The sequence below is a fragment of the Corvus hawaiiensis genome, chromosome 3 (assembly GCF_020740725.1).
Source record: "Corvus hawaiiensis isolate bCorHaw1 chromosome 3, bCorHaw1.pri.cur, whole genome shotgun sequence".
Taxonomy (NCBI): domain Eukaryota; kingdom Metazoa; phylum Chordata; class Aves; order Passeriformes; family Corvidae; genus Corvus; species Corvus hawaiiensis.
In genome coordinates, this window is record NC_063215.1 from 14,235,671 (window position 1) to 14,254,939 (window position 19,269).

Here is a 19,269-nt window from a genome sequence, read left to right on the forward strand (position 1 = left end):
AAATTTAGTCAGGAATGTGTTTTCACACTTGTAGGGCCATTCTTCATTACTGCATTCATGTGCCAAACTGCCTCAGTGCAGCAGCAAGTAAACAGCAGTAATGATCCCAGTAACAGCCCTGATAGTAATCAGATAAACATGAACAGAGAACTCACTTCTAATTTTTTCTCTTCCCCCCCCCCCCCCATCTACTTATTCCAAGCAAATCTGAATTTTTGTTTGTTTTTTTTTTCTCCAGTCCTCCCCATGAAGCACTGCTACTTACGCCTTCCAAACAGAGTGCACACAGGTGATGGCCATATTTGGATATCCAAATATTTAAGTAATGAAGATTTCACTTTCATCAGTGAAACTGAGAGGTTGCTTTGTTGTTTTGTTTTTGAAGCTACATTCACCATTGTGTATGCTGATCCACATACTAGGGTGGTAATACAGCAATCAGTCTAAAAACCAGAAATAAACTGACAGCTCAGCAAGAGGGAAACTTGAAGAAGTGAGGGTAAATCACATTGATTTCAAAGGTTTATGAATTGAAAAACAGGACATTTTTTCAGGAAAGTAGTGGGCCAAAATTAATTTTGATACAAATTAAAGTTAGAAGAGCTAAATTTGTAATACATGTAGTACCCTTGGGTGCCTTCCTGTTGTTATTATCTTTCATCAAAACTTTCTGACTCCAGAAGTGCTCAAGACTGAAGCACTTCCATTGCTCTTGCTTGTTTCACTGTATATAAGAGTCTGCTTTTTTGCAAGCAAGGACTCAAATAATGAAGAACTTTAAATAATATTCCTCAAGCCATAAATCTCTCTAGGAGTTAATGGAGACTCATCACTTTCTTCTCTTGTCTCTCTATTGAAAGCTAATGCTACAGATAAAATCATAAGCATATTTGAAGCACACCATATAGTTTTGTCTCATTCTGCTCTTTGCATGGTATAATAAGATGCATCTGAGGAAAATGGCATGCCTTGAGCAGTTAGGGATAAATCTGGTCATCCGCCATCTTCCAGATAAATTTAGATTACAATAAGTGTTTGAGAGTACAAAATACTGTGAATAGTAAGGGATAAATACTTGAGAATGGTAACTAAATCCTGCATTTTGGAATTATCACGGTGACCAACTGCCCATGAAATGTTTCTCATTTTAATGTATAGCGTGTCTGCATATAATTCTAGATCTGTATTTATATCTGCAGCCATATGCTGTTAGATTACCATCTCCTGTTCAGACAAATTACTGGAGCTGCAGTTGCCAAAGCAAACAGAGTTCTTTTTTTTTCTCAAAAGCACAGAACACATAACACATGACGCACTTCATTCTTTCTTATGTGATAACTATTGAAATAACAAGCTACTAATATGCACAATGTGTAAATGAGCAGCAAAGTTAAAAACAGAGGGGAAAGTAAGAGTCCTACATTTGTTACTGGCTGCTAATCAGAGCAGCTGTTTGGGGAGTCCTTCTCAGAGAAAGCAAGAGACCCAGGTGCATGCTCAGCCGTGAGTCAGTCTATTTTCCTGCACCCTGATTAGTCTGGAGAATGCCATTGCTCACCTTAGATTGGTTAGTGGCAGAGACTGTAAGAAAATTTTCTGTAAATCACTGGAGATTAATGTCTTGCAATCGGAGGACCGCTGGGGGATGGTTTGTTGGTTTTATTAATTTTGCTGTGGTTTACTCATTGGAGTGGGATTCCAGAGCTAGAACCTAACTCTTGAAGGAGAAATTATTTGTTTAATCAGAAATGTAACAAGTTTTGAGATTAATTGCAAGGCAGGAAACAGCAATAGGCTCATTGATAATACCATCAGTATATCATTAGACAAAGGCCCAGAAAGGTGAGTGCCTTATCTCATTGAAATCTTGTGTTCATCTGCTGATTTGACAGCAAGCCTTCTTCAGTGGAGCAAATCTATATATATTTTCCAGCCAAGAGTTATGAGTGGGAGTTTTGCCTGATTTCAACAACTTAGTAATCTCTCTTTTGGCTGACAATGAAGCAATATGAATATTTTTTTGACAAATATTTGTCTGGCAGGGTCTCATTTATATTCCACTGTGTGAAAATGTTTAAGGATAACTTAGGCAGCATTGTCAGATCAACATGCTCCTTGTAGACTTGCCTAAGTTTTCAAGAAAAACTATGATTACCTCCATTTACCTGCATGCCCTTTGACACCTGATAGATGCTTGTTTATGTCAGCTAGAATTCAGCAAGGAAAGCAACAACTTGTAACTAAAAAAATTGTAAAACCTACTCATCGGTGAAAGAGTCAATCTGTTCCTAGGTTAAAATTGATCTGTGTTAGTTTTAAGGATATAAAAATTGGAAATTGCATTTAGCATAGTTCTCTGGACTCTTTAGGATGTAGTAATGTAACAGGCTTTAATATGGACTATAGGAACTCAAACACAGCAGTGTCCCTTGTCACAAATTATTACCAGTATTTTACAGCTTAAGACCAAACTCAATGCTTTCTTCTGTTTTTCAAAATATCTGCACTAGGTAATTTCCTACTGAAGAACAAAGTAAAGAACCATACAGTAAATCTCAAAGGTTGTGCTATTCTGTGAATGCTGCTGGACTCTAAAAAGATTAACATCTTCCAGGGCAGATATGGAATTGAGGCTTCTAATTTTGTAGTCTTCTCATCCTTTACATGTGGAATAAGGAAGCATGAAACACTCTGTTTGGTCCTGTTCAACAGAATGAAGTCCAAGAAAGCATTCATTAGAGAGATGTCCCTTGTTTCTAGAATTGCGCAATGGTTTGAGTTTAAAGGTCATCTAGTCCAATCCCCCTGCAATGAGCAGGGACATCTTCAACTAGATCAGGTGCTTAGAGCCCCATCCAACCTGACCTTGAATGCTTCCTGGGTTGGAGCATCTGCCACCTCTCTGGGCAACCTATGCCAGTGTTTCATTACAGTCACTCTAAAAAACTCCCTTGTACATATTCTGAATTGACCCTACTTTAGTTTAAAACCATTATCACTTGTCTTATTGCAACAGGCCCTGTTAAAAGTTCTATTTTTCTTGTAGCCCCCTTTAAGTACTGAAAGGTTGCAATCAGGTGTCCCTGGAGCCTTCTCCTTGCCAGGCTGAATAACTTCCAGATATTCTTTATTAGTAGACAAAAATAACTGAGTTGATGTGATCAGTTACGATATGAAAATTCTGTACTTCCCTTTCCCATTTCTGGGTCTGGGCAGCAGAAGAGGAAGAGCACTGTTCTGAAGAACACTTGTCTCAGCTGTGCATGCATGGGCTGTATTCTCAGGACAAGGTTCTTTCACATACTCTGAGTGGTGTAAAACATAGAGATCTAACCTAGTGTGGTCCTGTAGCTCCTTCTATAGTTGTTAAAGGGAGGTGGACTGCTCCAGCTACTCTCCACACTGCCACAGTAACTCTATGTCTCGCAGTCATTCACACTGTAGTGATCTGACTTGCCCTCTTCCTCAGGCTGTAGACATAAACAAGATTCCTGTTTTGGTCCAGGGAACTTAGAGTGATTAAAGCTGGCTCAAGCGCACTCTAGAGTTTGTTAGTGGAACCTGAGTTGTCCAACAGAAAGCTCTTCCAGCTGAAGCTCTGTGTAATCATCATACCCTGCAGTGTAGGACAATGTCTCTACTTTCTGATAATTGCACTGAAGAAACATCACAAAACCTTTCCCTTGGCAAGCCTGTATTTTCCCCATCCTGTTGAAGTAAGTTTGTCAGCTGTGTATAAGGAAGTTTGCTTGCTATTCAGCTAATTCCAATATTCACATGCAGGTATTCATAATGAGGTTTACTCTCATTTATTTCCCAGTTGATATAAAGCACAAATGTAACTAAATCAGGTTATAGGCACAGTCAGGGAAATTGCATTGTTTAGGCAGTATGTGTACTTGAAAAAGAAGAGGTCCTTAGCAGAGACAATAGAAAGAAAGAAAAAAATATCAATGACATTTATTGTTAGCTACTCAGATTTAATTAAAGCTGATGTTTCGATAGTATTCAATAATGAGCTATGTTGATGTAAGAAGGTGCCATTATTCAAACTTAATTGTGTGTTTCTAGGTTTCTTGTGCCAACTGAGTCCCCAAACTACTTTGGAATTAGAGGAATGATTGTAGAATGTGACTCAATTGATAGCTTAAATGCAATTCACACAAAGATGGAAAAAGTGATATTTATCAACTTATTTTACTGTTCCTTGTCTTCGTGCTGAATCACATTTGGTAGCATTGGAACACTTCTGACTGTGAGGTGGTCAAAATTCCTTAAGCAGGACATATGCAAATATATTAATTTTAAATTTCCCAGATATGGTGGGTTAAATGGTTAACATTTCTTCCAGTTTGGTCTTTTTAAATCAAACTGTGACCAGATTTCATCAAATGAGAACAGAGAAGGCACAAAGGGAAGATATTGTTTGGTTCATTACTGTGGTGGTAAAAACATAGTGATAAATTTATGCTTCAATTAGGTTTGTGCTTCATGTAGTGCGACAAAGTCATTGGTTCTCTTAGACAGCTGGAGTCTCTTTTGCGTGATGCAGTAGGAAATGAACAGTTAAATGACAAAAAGTGGGGGGGGGGGGGACAAGAGTTCTCTTCTAAGGATGCCATCTGCTAAAATCAGCGGGGTCTGAGCAGAAAAGCCACCATGCTGCCCTGAAAACCCCACCCAGAATCTTTATTATCTGTGATGTCGTACTAAGAAGCCTCTTGAACTTTAAGGAGAGTTTGCAGAACTGGCAGTTAGGAGGAGAAAGACATTCTTTTTTGTTTCCCATCTGACTATATTTGGAAAGTAGCAGAGTCACTTCGTAACCATAATAAATATTTCTTGTACAATCACTTTCCATTCAGTCATCTATCAAAATTTTACAGAGTATAGCAGCACCTTCAGTCTGGATTAAAGGCTGAATTTTAATATTTTCATTCCTTTCATTTTCACTCCATTTAATATTTTAATTCATTTGATTTCTGTGCTTTTTGTGAAATACAAGATTTTTGTGAAATATTATTAATAACATTTTATTAAAAACAAAATATTTTCTTCTTATGCCCTTATTTTGCCAGTGACTCCAGTGATAGAAACAAAGCATGGAATTTACTTTTGATTTCACATGCCTTTTTCCAAAGTTCTGTCTTACTAAAGAAAGATCCTTCAAGAACTGTGATTCTGGGAAGTCTTCTAGCCACCCGCTGGAACCATTGGTTCATTGGAAAAGTGAATCAGGGAATCGGCCGTACAATCAGAGAGCCATAGAAATAATTAAGGCTGGAAAAAAGGATCTCTGAAGGTCATGTAGAGCAGGATTTACTCAGAGCAGAACTAACTTGAAAGCTGATCAAGATGCTCAGGACCTTGTCCATTGAGTTTGTGTTTCTCCAACATAGACTTGACAGATTTTTGGGCTACCTCTTCCAGGACCTAACCACTCTCACTGTGAAAATTTTTCCTTATTCATAGTCAATACTATGTCTATTGTCTCTTGGCCTTCCACTGTGCACATAAGTGTACAGCACCAAAGTCTTTTGCAGCCCTGTTCTTCCCAACATCCGTTAAAAGAATTTTCTGAAGTACCTCACACCACCTTTTCTATTCTTACCCTTTATAGAAACCTAGAGGTGAACAATGAGAACTACTTGAACCTTGTCTTGATGGGGACCTCAACAGTGTAAATCTAGCCTGTGAATCTCTCCAAACCTTATGTCCATGTGGGTTACATATAACTGCTCTCAGTGCTGTGGCAACGCTACCAGAAGAGCACATTTTGGAATGATGGAGCATCTGGCAGACACTAACAAGTCTGCATGGGGGCCACACTGACAGTTTGGAAGGAGCCTGATGTCAAACAAAAGATCTGAAAATGTTTTTGCAAGGATTAGCTAGAAAGAGTGTGAGGGAGAGTTCTAGGAAATGATCATGGGCTGAGAGGATGCTCAGTGTGGAGCTGGGCTGGCCAGAGGCAGATGATGGTGCTGCCTCAGCAGCAAGAGGACCCTCTAAGGGAAGGCATATAATAATCTACGGCAAGAATATCCTTCAGGAAGGTTTACGATCTAGTAATGATTTTAAGGGAAAGAACCATACTTTTTGTTCTCATTTGGGTTAAACTGAACTTTTCCTGATCTCCCCAGAAAATCCATATGACTTGGTAGATTAGAAACAGTTCTCTGTGTTGAAAGTTCCTCTAAGTAGACCCCAAAAGTTTGATCTTCTAATTGCAGGTGTTCAGTGGTACCAAATCAACTAAGATGACAACAGCAGCAACAGATAGAGAAAGCAGCCTTTCATCTTCTGTCCTGCCTGATGCCCCACTGACCTGTTCATGCTGTTTCGGTGCAGTGGCCATAGCTCCATTGAAGTACTGTTCTGCCTGTCTCACAGGCAGAGTAAGAGCTCTCTGCTAATCATCATCATCACTTTTTTCAAAACAGACCATTTAAAAAGTTACTTCAGTGCCTTCAGATCTTGTCATTACAGGTCCAGAGAGGATTGCTTTTAATGGTTTGTGCAAAAATAGCCTCAGGTTTTACTGGAGATTACCACTAAGATAAAGGAACCACAACAGGTTTTTAATTGTCTGTCTCACTGCTTCTAGTAATTTTTGTTGGAATAAGAAACAACTGGTAGAGTCCATGGAAAGAAAATCCATCAATCTTATTTAACATTAAAAAAATCCAGCAGTTTTGAGTCTTTTGATGGCAAGAGAAACATATTCTCTCTTCAGGTGGCGTTCTGGCTGTTAATATGAGAGTATCTACTTTTCTACCACCTCTAAATCTGTCTTTTCAGCTACCATTAGTTAATCATTGTAAAGGTTTATTGCTACAAGTTGCTTTGCAGTTCCCACAGGACTTTTCAAACTGGAGACCTCTTACTGCCCTGCTTTACTTTTTTTTCGAACACTTTGGGTTTTTTCACTTATAAATGCATAACCCTGAATGAATTGTTGTCAGCTTGTTTACAGGATCCTTTTAAATGCTTTCCCTATTGCTGGGAGCACATCTTTCTTTTTCTTTGTTCAGTTTTTCCCCTTGACAACTGAAAACAACAATAATAAAAAGTGCCCAAGAGCTATTTAATTCTTTATAGTTATTATAATTGCAGTTTTCATGGGATTTCCCTGCTGTTCTTTGGAAGCAGACAGCAGTTTCCATATTGAAGCAAGTTTATGGTACACAGTAAAAGAGTGTGAAATAGAATTGTGATAACCTATAACCTAGGTGTTTATCAAAAGATATCATTTTATTGTGTTTAATACCCTGCAGTACCAGTTATGGCCTCCTATTGAGAACTTAATTTCCACTTAAATTCACAGTACCAAGCACAAGGTAATACTCATCCAAAGTACAAAGAGGTTGATACCTACTGAATTTTTTATTGAAATATCTATCATGCTTTTCAAACATACGACGGCTTTTTAAATCAAGGTTCATTCAAAAATTCCTTCTAGAGATGGTCCAGCTTGTTCAGGCTGATGAATACCTTTCAAAAGATAGTAGCAAATGCAAGAATTAAAATTTCACTCAAGGCCTATTGTGTTATGTTTTGGTAGAAGTATTAAGAATGGAACTATTGAACTATTTTAGTTTAGAGAATCCTAGCAAAAATATTTTAGTTTATATCACTGTAATACAATAGAAATGTATCATTTCTAGCGACATATTAATATAGCAATTGTTAATAGCTGGCTTTTTAAAAAGGTGGCACTTGCCTGAAAAGCAAAGTTATAACAATCAATAATGCAGCCTGTTTACATTCTGATCGATTTAACAATAATTTACTTACCATAAATATTCTGTTATAATTCTCCCTTAAATACCTACTGGGTTTTTTGTAATAGTTGTCACCACAAGAGACAAGATTCTCTTATTTATGAATACCAGTACCATAATAAAAAACCAAAAGAGGTAAATATACCTGTTTTGCTTTAGAACTGGTTGCTACCCTCATTGCACAAATCAAAAAAGGATGTCTGTGCTTGTCTTCAGTTACATCACTCTGTAGCATTGTACTTTGTTGTTCCATGGTTGCTACTCAGGAAAATTTGCTGTTCATTAAAAAGGGCAGCAAAACTTGGTCTCAGTGACTGAAACACTGTTATGAAATGCATTTTTAGAGGAGCCTCTAGTAACCTCTGAATTGGCCCGGAGTTATTTACAGGTGTGGGACTGCATTCATCAGAGCCAGGGCTAGCCCCATTTGATGCATAGGAATGGTTACATATGCTTAATTTAGTTTTATGTTCTGGGAAGTAGACAGGCATAGGGATTTCATCCTCCCCTTTTGCAGGACATGGGAAAGTCACCTTTATTTCAGTGGTGCAACAAGAGCACACTGACATTCCTGCGACTGATCAGTCACAACTCTGGAGTTGGTCATCTTGCTGAACAATTTGAGCCCCCGTCCCACATCCTCTAAAATTACCTGGGAGTGTTCCCACAGGCACTGAGGGCATAGAATCAATCACTGTTACTATAATTAATGATAGAAGATGCATTTAGTTCTGTGGGAACATGAAATTGTTTAAATGCTGCTAAAGTGCCACAGGCTAAATACCAATACAGGCACAATTCATTTTAAATACTACATTTTGAACAAAAAAAAAATGTATTGCTCTCCAAGCATTTTTATAATTGATATTTTATTAAGTGAGCTTGTACGTCCATTCTGAAAAAAACAAACAAACAAAGCAAAACCTTGGGCATACATAGTTTAGGGGTTTTGTATAGAAGTTTTCATACACTTCTGGAAGACAGACACTTTCAAAGTGGGTGGTGGAAGAGATCTAATTGAGCATGGCAGGAAAATACTAAAAGCAGAGAATACCAGATAAGCTGTAAATTATGTGGATAAGAAATGTACATTTATTCCAGATTCACTCAACGACTGTGCAATTTTAGTTGATAAATTCAGTTTGAGCTGAGTATCTTCCAAATGAAAAGAGTAAGCCTCTCTGGCTTGAGCTCAAAACTGTAGGCTCCTTGCCTGGGACAGTAATATCATATCCTTTGTGGTTCAGGCATGGGGGAGAAGATGCAGGAAACTGACCTCTACAGATGTTTTTGTTCTGTGCAGGAGACTATTCCCCACAGTGTTGGCTGGAAACAGCCTATATGCTGGGGCTGTTGGGGAGCTCATATATGTTTCTGATTCAATGTTCCTGCCACAGATGGCCAAAGTGGTTGAGTGACTGAGCTTTAGCTTGGATCCATGAATAGTCTCCAGAGGACATTACATTGTCTGGTGATCCCAGAATCCTTGGCACCCGGACACTTTTCTCTCCTTGTGCACCCTCTGGACTTTAGGAGGGGACAGTTTTACCATTGGTCTGCTGGAGACTCTTTCATATGAGAAATTGAAGTTATCCTTGGAAGCTGGAACCCTCACTACTACAATACCAGATCGCCTCAAGAGTTACGATAGAGAGCTTCTTTCAACAGACTCATTTTTAGCTGTTCTTTCCAAGTGTGGAGAAATTATGCTATGCAGAAGCATTACTTAATCAGGTTTGATTGTAGCCACAGCACAATTTAGTCTCTTTTATATACTGCCGCCTAGTCTAGACTACTAGCTCACACAATATTAATGCAATACAGATTAAAAGAATATTGTTGGAAAATACTGAAAGGGAGCCTTGTTTATGTTCCACTCCTACTAAAACTGAAATTAAAATGTCTATTCTTCATCTACTGAATAGTCACTTCAATAACATTCATTTAAAACTGCCTAAAAATTCTTAGATTGACATTCTGCAATTGTAGGTTATAGAGAAAGGATTTGAATTATGCTATTTTCCTGAACTGAGAAACAACTGAAAGAAATTTCTGTTGGGATAGAAAGAATATAAATTAATATATCCCCTTTGTGGGTTTTTTTGAGTTTTGTTCTCTTTCTATGAACATTCTCAGAACCAAGGTAAGAGAATCAGTGAATTTGATTTAAATTCAGAGTCTATTCATGAGAAACTGCTTCTGAATTCTGAATGGAAAATACCCATACAGGGAACATGATTCTGCAAGAACAGAGCCCTCTTTCCTAGTGCATTTTACTCTGTGAGACAGAATCTATATTTGTGCTTATCTGAAGGCTGAAGGTCTCTTTGCCAGAACAAATTATTCGTTGAAATAGTAACGTTCAGTCTTCCAGGGCTTTGGCCTAAGAGAATGAATATAGTTTCCATAGAAATCTATGAGTTTGAATTATGTTCAGTCTGACTTTCCCAAAACTAATATTGCATGAAAGTGCAGAGGAGTTTCTTTTGGAAAAAAGAAACTATGACAATTTTTTAAGGGGTAAAAAAAGAATAAAAAAAAGAATAAAAACAAGTCTGTGGGATTTGTGAGTTTTTCTTTGTTTAGATTATTATTATTATTAGGCAGACAATTACTATGTATAACTTTCTAAAGAGTAAAAATCCCCTGCATTAGGTAATTTTAAGAATAGATGTAATGAATTTTATGAACAGGATCAAACATGCCTCAGAACAGAGTGCTGATTCAGGATAAAGAGATAACATTAGTATCCAGTACATTTCTCATTACTCTGATTGCTAATAAATTAAACTAATATCCCCAAGTGGAGTTGCTTTGCCTAAGACGGTCACTGGTGACTGATCTCTCCCTGCCCTTATCTTGACCCATGAGCCTTTCATTATGTTTTTTCTCCCCTGTCCAGCTGAGGAGGGCAGTGATTGTAAGCAGTTTTGGTGGGCACCCACTGTCCAAGCAGGGTCAACAAAAAAATATTTGTAATTTTTTCCACTTTTTTTTCAATGCCACCCTATTATTTCTACACTCACCCAAGCTTTTCTGATTTTCAGTTACATACCTAAAAAAACAACATATAAGATTGAAAGTATAGAGATCTCCTTATTTGTAAGTAGAAGGACACATCTGAGAAAAGTGATTCAGAAGAGGTGCCCATCAGTCTAATAGACATTTTTCACCTATTCCAATAGTTCATTTGCTCTCTGTTTATATTCTGGTTTTCCCTGTTCTGTAGTATTCAGTGTATGCATGAAGTCATTTCCTTTTCTTTTCCTCTTAGCTTAGCAAATATTATCTAGCTTGTGCAATATTTTCTTATTAATAGATAGGGTGTTAAAATAAATCTTCCAGCTTCCCAGTGTCATTAGAGAATCCAGATTTTTTTTCTCAGATTTTTATTAACTCTATTTCTTCTTTCAGTTAATATTAATTCAATCTTCATCTGGTGTTAGCCAGTATAAACTGATGAAGCTTTACAGATTTATGCAGCTGAATTTTTAGTTTATGATTTCAATAGGTTACATTTAATGGTAACCTATAAAATCAGTTGCCTATGCATCTGAAAATTAATCCACACACAGTGGGGATTGAATGATCCTTACCTATGCTGGTAGGAAAGGGGCAAGCAGACTAAACACACACACAGCTAATCTTGGTGAAGACTTATAGTGCTGGAATCTCACACGGGCATTGCCCCTGAGGGCAAATCTATACCAGAAGCTATAGGATTTGTCAGATGCAGGTACTTGTATGGCCATGTCTATTTTAAAGCTCAGTCGTTTAACCACGAGATCCTATTCTACATTTTCCTCCTCTGATAATATTCAGTAATAGAGAATCATGGGTATAAGGTTGTCATGGAAAGCATAGACTAAATAATTCACTTTCACAGCAGAAATTGTGCACATACCTATTCTTAAGGCGTAATACAGCGTCACTTTCTCTTGCTTTTTTGAACCAGATGTTTGGCCATACTTTCTTGTTAAAGGACTTCAAAACTAGCTGAGCACTGACAACATTCTTTACCCTGACCCAGTCCCTCTTTTAGATTTATCCTTTTGTAGCAACTAAATGATTATGGATTTCCCATGACTTTTATCCATATTTAATTGCTGTTTCCTCTTCCCTGTTCTTGCTGAGATCTGAAGAAAGGTAATGAATCTTCTTACTGCCTTTTTCACTTCTGTATTCACCTCTCAGAACCTATAGAAAAGAGACCAACAATCTGAAGACAAAAACCTATGTAGTTTTAAAATTTCACAGGGCAGGGTATTGTTTGTGACTTCACTTGACTATCTCCATTTTATAATAAAGAAACCAATAAAGAGATGACTTGTCACTGAGAATGCACCAGCATGTGGGAGACTAAGACTCAGCCAGGACCCAGTCACTCACTAATTTCAGCTCATCTCCAAGCTTTTCAGCCTCACTATATTTGTGAAATTCTGCTTTCCAAAGGCTCATGAGAAGTGAAGTTGACTGGTAAAGTCAAGTGCAACCGTTCCTACTGGTCAGAAATATTAGAATAGAGTAGAAAAAATAGAACTAAAAATTTCAGTTGGAAGGGACCTACAATGATCATTTAGTCCAACTGCCTGACCATTTTAGGGCTGACCAACAGTTATAGCATGTTATTAAGGGCATTGTTCAAATGCCTCTTAAACACTGTCAGGCTTGGGGCACCAACCACCTCTCAAGCAAGCCTGTTCCAGTGATCCTCTTGGTAAAGAAATGCTTCCTAATGTCCAGCCTAAACCTGTCTTGACACAACTTTGAACCACTTCCACGTGTCCTGTCGCTGGATACCAGGGAAAAATGTTCAGCACCTCCCTCTCCACTTCCCCTCCTCAGAAGCTGTACATAGCAATGAGGTTTCTACTCATCCTCCTTTTCTCGAGACTAGACCAACCCAGAGTCCTCAGCCACTCCTCACAGCAGCTGCTATTAGTCATTAGGGGTTATAATTAATACAACCTATGCCTGTTTGTTCACACTGAAACACAAAAATAAAAATAAATATTACCAGTGAAATGAAAGTTAATGTTGATTAAAATTGTTATTTGATACACAGATGAGTGAAGAACATTCACATAGCTTGAGATCAAGAACTGTTACTTACTGCTGTGATACTGGAGAGCAACACATATAATTACATTAACTGCCTGCTTTAAAAAGAGAGACATTACAGTTTTTTGGGCACAATTTATTACAGGCACAAATGCTAATATTTTGATGATAGTCAACAAAACAAACAGTCAGAGGTTTAGAAGCTAAAACATTTGAACCTGCAATTTAGTGCAGAGATTTAAATGTGGATTCATGATTATTTTCATTCACAAGGCTATATGCCCTCAAACATCAATTGTTAGCTTGTTTATTAAAGCTTTTGGTAATTTAGACAGTTTCCCCACAAATTGATGTATGCCTACATTGTTCTGTGGCCACAGCAACAGAAAATATTGCATCAGATTATTATAAATGGTGCTCTTTAATTGTTTTTCTAAAACAAGGCCTTACCAAACTATTTTCAAAATAAGAAGTGTCCGACCACACCAGTTTGGCAGTTGCAGAAATGTACTCATCAAGGTTTGCATTGCTGAACCAATACCAGGCATGTTCATATACACATCAGTCCTATACACATCCATTCCTCAACCTACATCTGTATTTGTATTGACAGCTATATAATCATTGTCAGCTGTACCAAGAAAGGGAATCCAAGTGGAAATTACAAGTAGGTTAGTACAAGGCTTTCTATTTTTTTGGTGAAATACTTTACCACATCACTGATATCAGAGGCGCCAGGGTGACAACACAGCAAACCTGACCAGAAAATGTCACCTACACCCTTGCATCCTCACGTAGCACCCTGTGGGACCAGGTTGGTGCTGAACAAGGATTATGCAATTAGCTTTACAAGAGAAGGCTGACAGCATGCAGATGGAGGGATCAGTAAGACAGATGAATGAATTTACAGTGATTAAGCATACTCCCACCTGCACCTCCAAAGAAATGAGGAATTGACATTTAGTTACACACCACCTTGGCATCTGCATGGAGAGGAAGCAGAGGTAAGGAAATTATATGCTCCATTGTGCTGTCTTCCTGAACCACTTCAGAGAAACATACTAAAGGAAAGAATGGCTGGTCCTGGTGGAGGTGATGGTATTGGAGGATAAAGACTAAGTGCAGTGGGGTGGTAGAAATTATTTTATAAGTATATATATTCAAATGTATACATATGTATGTGCAAATGTGTGACAAAGACTTAATATAATGAGATGATCACATTTACCTTTACTCAGCTCTGTCTGATTAAGTCTTGACTTATAAGAAGCCAAATGCTAGTACAGAATGTGATCTATGAAATATGCTGATATCCAGTATTTCCTCTGGAATACACAATGTTGGGGGGCTGCCTCACTGTCCCTTTCACACACTAGGATTTTGCGTGCAAGGAGATGCCTACGTGACATGATGGGAATCGTAACACTTGCAAGTCTTTTAGATTATTGGTTCAAACCAGTATTTCCACAAGCTGTTACATTTTTTTTTAACTGCAGCTTATTTGTGCTCACAAAGGACAGATATCCTCTCCAGCCTCTGGAACATCAAAGGAGGGCTGGTAATGAGACAGTGGTGAGCAGAGCTGTAACTGATTGCTTCAAATTGAGGGTAGCAATAATGGTGAGTTGTAATGAGCTGGCTGGTACCTATCCTGAAATGCAGTCAGTCCATAGAAGATTGGCAGGATGTACCCCAAACAGCTGGACCCACAGGCACCCACCAGAGCTCTCTGTTCAAGGAGGCCTTGGGCAGGTTATACAGACTGAGTCATGAGTTTATTTTGCATTAGGGCATACCTGATACCATATTCCCTGGTACCAAATCCCTGCTGCCCTAAAATCATTGTGGTGCAGAGCTCAGCGAGCAGTTTCTGTCACACTGTGGGAGACGAGTTTGAACATCACTGCAGTGATGGTGCTTGGGTGGGGATGTGAGGACACTGAGGACTGCAGTGGCAGAAGTCCAGGCAGCAAACAGGCAGTGCCTGGAACAAAAATTGAATGAAAGAAAGCAAAAGTAGCTGCAGAAGTTAATGAAAATTCAGCTTAGTATTTACAGCAAAAGCACAGAAGGCAGTGCCTTAGTGGTTGGGTATTTCCTTCCAGGATACGAGCTCTATACACAATGCTGCATTCTGCAAAGTTTTAACTAGTTCCAACCAACAGTATGGCTGCTCTAGGGCTGGCGGGAGAAGAAAGGGCAGGTGGGCAAAAAAACCTTCTGAAAAAAAAAAAAAATTATATATTTTTTTCTAGGACATTTGCTCTTTATTCCGTGATTATTTGCCAGATAACACTTTGAAAAACAACTTACATTTCATTTTTCCAGGTGTGCAATATCTTACATTTTATAAGCTAGTTTAAGATCTCTGTATCCCAAAAGTGTTGTCCATCTGCATCTGTGTGTTTGGTGTATTAACTGAAATGCTTTTAACTGTAGTATTGTGGGGGAAAAAAATTAAAAACAGTGTTTCTCTTAGGAAAAAAGTATGGACCAATAATCATTATCACACAGAGTTTTGAATTTCACTTTGTCTGAATAAACACAGAAAAGGTTCTATGAAGACAGCTAATCAAGTGCTGATTCATCCATACATTCACAGGTTACTCGTTTTTCTCCTGAGCATCACTGATTAAAAGAGAAGAGATTATCAGTATAATACAGATATGATGGATTGGAGGTGTCAGAACGAGGTTCTTTGAAAACTCATTATTTCTTTTGATCTGTTTAAGAGCATTCTGAAAGCACTGCTGCTTTTTTGCTTTTTTTTTTTTTTTTTATGGAAACCGCACATCCGTTGCTCAGGAAGTAATCCAAATAATTGTGATGAGACTTGTAGGCCCAGATTTTCCTTTTCAGGATCAATTCAGGAGTCTTGGTTAAAGCATATGTGATGCACTGACTTCCATAAGGGTCTCAATATGATTTTTCTGTTAGCAATGGCAGCAGTGTTCAGTATTGTTTCTTTGGATCTGTCAATGGCAGCAATAGGTAACAGTTCTGAACACAGAGGAAACTTTCAATGTGCAAATTATCAGTTTTAATAAAAAGCCCTGCCACTCAGTTGACCAGCCCAGTCTCTGTCACCCCTGTTTAATATATCCTTGGCAGTCTAAATTTCTTATTTGCTTTAGTTGTTTCTGGGTGAGCTGAGCATCACTGAAAATGCCAAAATCTGTCATTGTATTTTCCATAGACTGAACTTTCGAAATAAGCACTCAGTTCACAGCAAGCTTAATAACAGTTGGCCCAAATCCTTCAGATTTCTTGAAAGGGAAGCTGTGACAGCAGGGGATGTTAGTCCTCTTTCACTCTCAGATTTGTTTCCTAACAAGTTACTGAATTGCTTCAGGGACTTACTGTGGGGCTTTTGAGCATGGGGCTGTGCAGTTCAGAGGGAAAGCATTGTAGACAGAACCCTAGAAATCACAGGTGGTTTGGGAAAAAATCTTTGGCTCTGATAAACAAGAAGGGAGATCAACATTATCTCAAATCTCATATCTAAAATCCCACAGTATCATTACCAGATTATTCATCAAAAATAATGAAGTAAGATTATATATAACCTTGAGAGAAAGGAGAAACGGCAATGCATTATGTAGCAGCCTGCCACTGAGGCTAGAAAGAGTATTGGTATCTAATAACCACAGGGCTGAACTCAGACGTGATGTGTAAGGCCACGTTGGGTTAACCTATGTTAAACACCTGACAGCTCATCTTTCTTACTCTCTGGAAGCACTTGTATAACTTGTCATGCCAGAGAAGTCATCCTGAATTGAGCAAACTAGTTAAAACCAAATATGCAGAGAAACATATTTGTCATTGCACTTAAGCTGACAGCTGTAGCAATTTTCTTTGAGCAGACACACACAGCTTGATGACAAAGAGGGAAGCTGGTGTGGATTTCTAATTGCAGAGTTCTGTTGCAAAGGCCATCAAAAATGGGCCTCTGATTTTAAGAAGGATTATGAAACAATCAAAACCAGGTGGTTTGATTGGATTTAATATTCATGAATCATTAGCAATTTCTAACAAAATTAGGGATTAAGTTTTTCAGAATTTTCAAGAGGAAGCAGAAACTATTGTAAGATTCATAGTAGGATAGAACTAGCATGATAACAAAAAATGGGTCACTACTTTACAAATGGTATAGGAAAAAATCATTACAATCAGTAGCAACGGTAGAAGGACATCTCCATTTTCACTATAATTTAGCTGAACATTGTGACACTGGCAGCAGTATTAAAGGTCACTTACTGGATTAAAAGAGTTATTCTGATCTTCTTGTATGATTTCACACTGAAAGTTCACACCATTAAACACATTACAAATGGATAACTATCTATATAGGCAACTTCAAGTTCACATGAGGCAAATCAAATTCACTTAACATATGGCAAAGAAGTACCAACTAAGTCATATGACTTTGCATTTGCTCTTTCAAAAGTCACCCTGGACTATGACCACGGCTCAGATAATTCATGTTGACTGGCTATTCAGCAGTAACTTGTGCATGTCTAAACAGTGACATTAAAATATTTTGCTGAAAATGTTTGTTTTAAGTGTTACTGAAAACATTATGAAGATCCATACTTACTCTGTCATCAAAACTATTTTTAAAGTATAACTTTAATTATAATTAAAACACATGTCTATAAACTCTCTTTGATGGGTCAATAAATAACTTCATTTTATTCATGATACTTGAATATGTATGGGCTCAGTTTCCTTTAAACTACAGCTGGTATGAAAACCTTTTACTCCTCAGAGCTTACTAGTGATTCCATCAATACATTATTAGACATTTGTCTTGTCTCTCTTCACCTCTAAATTCACCCAGAGATTTAGTGTAATTTCTTTTCTCTCACTCCTTGCTAAATATGGCAGTGACACTGCCATTCCACTCTTTTAGTAAGATTTTTATTCAGTTGTCTTGCAGAAACAGCCTTGTTTTGACAATGTCACTGCAGGTAATGCACTTGCAAAGTCATTTTCTTTTGTAGCTTTTACAGTTCTCTGCTGTTTCCTCTCCCTATTACTAACATTCCAATTCTCCTTTAGGGGGTATGCATCACTCTGTTGCACAGTGCACTCCCAGTACAGCATCCCCAGGGAAAACCAACCTATGCTACATTTTCACCTTCCATTTTTCTGCTGATGAATGAAAAGCCTACATTTCCAATTGTGCACCCTGACTTGTCATCACGACGTTCCCTCTACTTGTCTGCTCTAACATAAAATTTAGCAAGACAAAAATGAACTCCCAGCTCAGATACTAAGGATGGATATTTTTTCCCCATTGTGAGACATCTTGGAAGATATTGGATTCACTCCATCCAGCAGGTGACAGCTTTTGGGATGAAAAGCATTGCTTTAGTACTGCAATTGAAATCTGACAGGGTGCCTTGTGTGTTGTTGGGATCCTGGGATGAACTGTACACTGCTCTTCCCCTACAGAGGTGTCAGAGATGCTAGAGCTGATGTTTATCAGCTCACAGGAGCTGTAGCCCAACCAGAAAAAAACATGGAATAACAGCAATTTGGGAGCAAAATCACAATTTTCTGTAGAGTAATCAGAAGATTTTTATCTTCTGCAGTGTTGATTAGAGTAATAATTTCATCCTCACTTCTTCACACACAGACTACTCCCTCAGCTCCCAGAGTCACTTAGTTCTCTTACTTAGCATCTTCACCCCACAATCACTAGTTTCACATATTAAGGCTGACTGTGAAAATATAAGGGTCTTTTATTTGTGAATTTAAGTCTCTGAATGTCTTTGTGGTTGGGCTAACCATGCTGTCCTGTGGGCATGACAAGTTCTCCCTAGCAGATCTGTGAACCCACCCTCTCAGCTCTTCCCTCCAGGACAACCTGCACCATACATTCTCTCCAAACTCATGTTGTTTAACAGGAACACAGACTAAGTGTTGCTACCTTTTTTCTTTTATTTTCTTTTCCAGTTGTTTTTGGTTTTTTTCTTTTACCCATCAAATACTGTTTGGATATGAAGGAAGCAGAATGCAACCCAAAGAAACAAGTTTATAGTCAGAGACTAAAGGAGAATGAATATATTAAGTAAGAAAGTCTTTTTATTATATAACCAGTTTTCATACTCAATCTCATTTTAATACATTTAATACTAAATTTGCAAGTCATTATCAGAATTTATGATGATTGGTTCAGATCTGTCATGAAAAATATGTTTGTACTACAAACTGGCAGTGACTGACAGTAGAATAAGTCCATTACAAGAAATCGATATCCTTTATTTTTCAGTCATCATTATAGTGTTATTTTATGTGTTTTCTCTTGTAAATTCAGTGAATTAAATTTCAAAAAAATCACCGAAAACAATTTTTTTCCCCACAAATACAAAGCTAATGTAGTTTGTAATGAATTGAATAATGCTGGATTAAAAGAAAG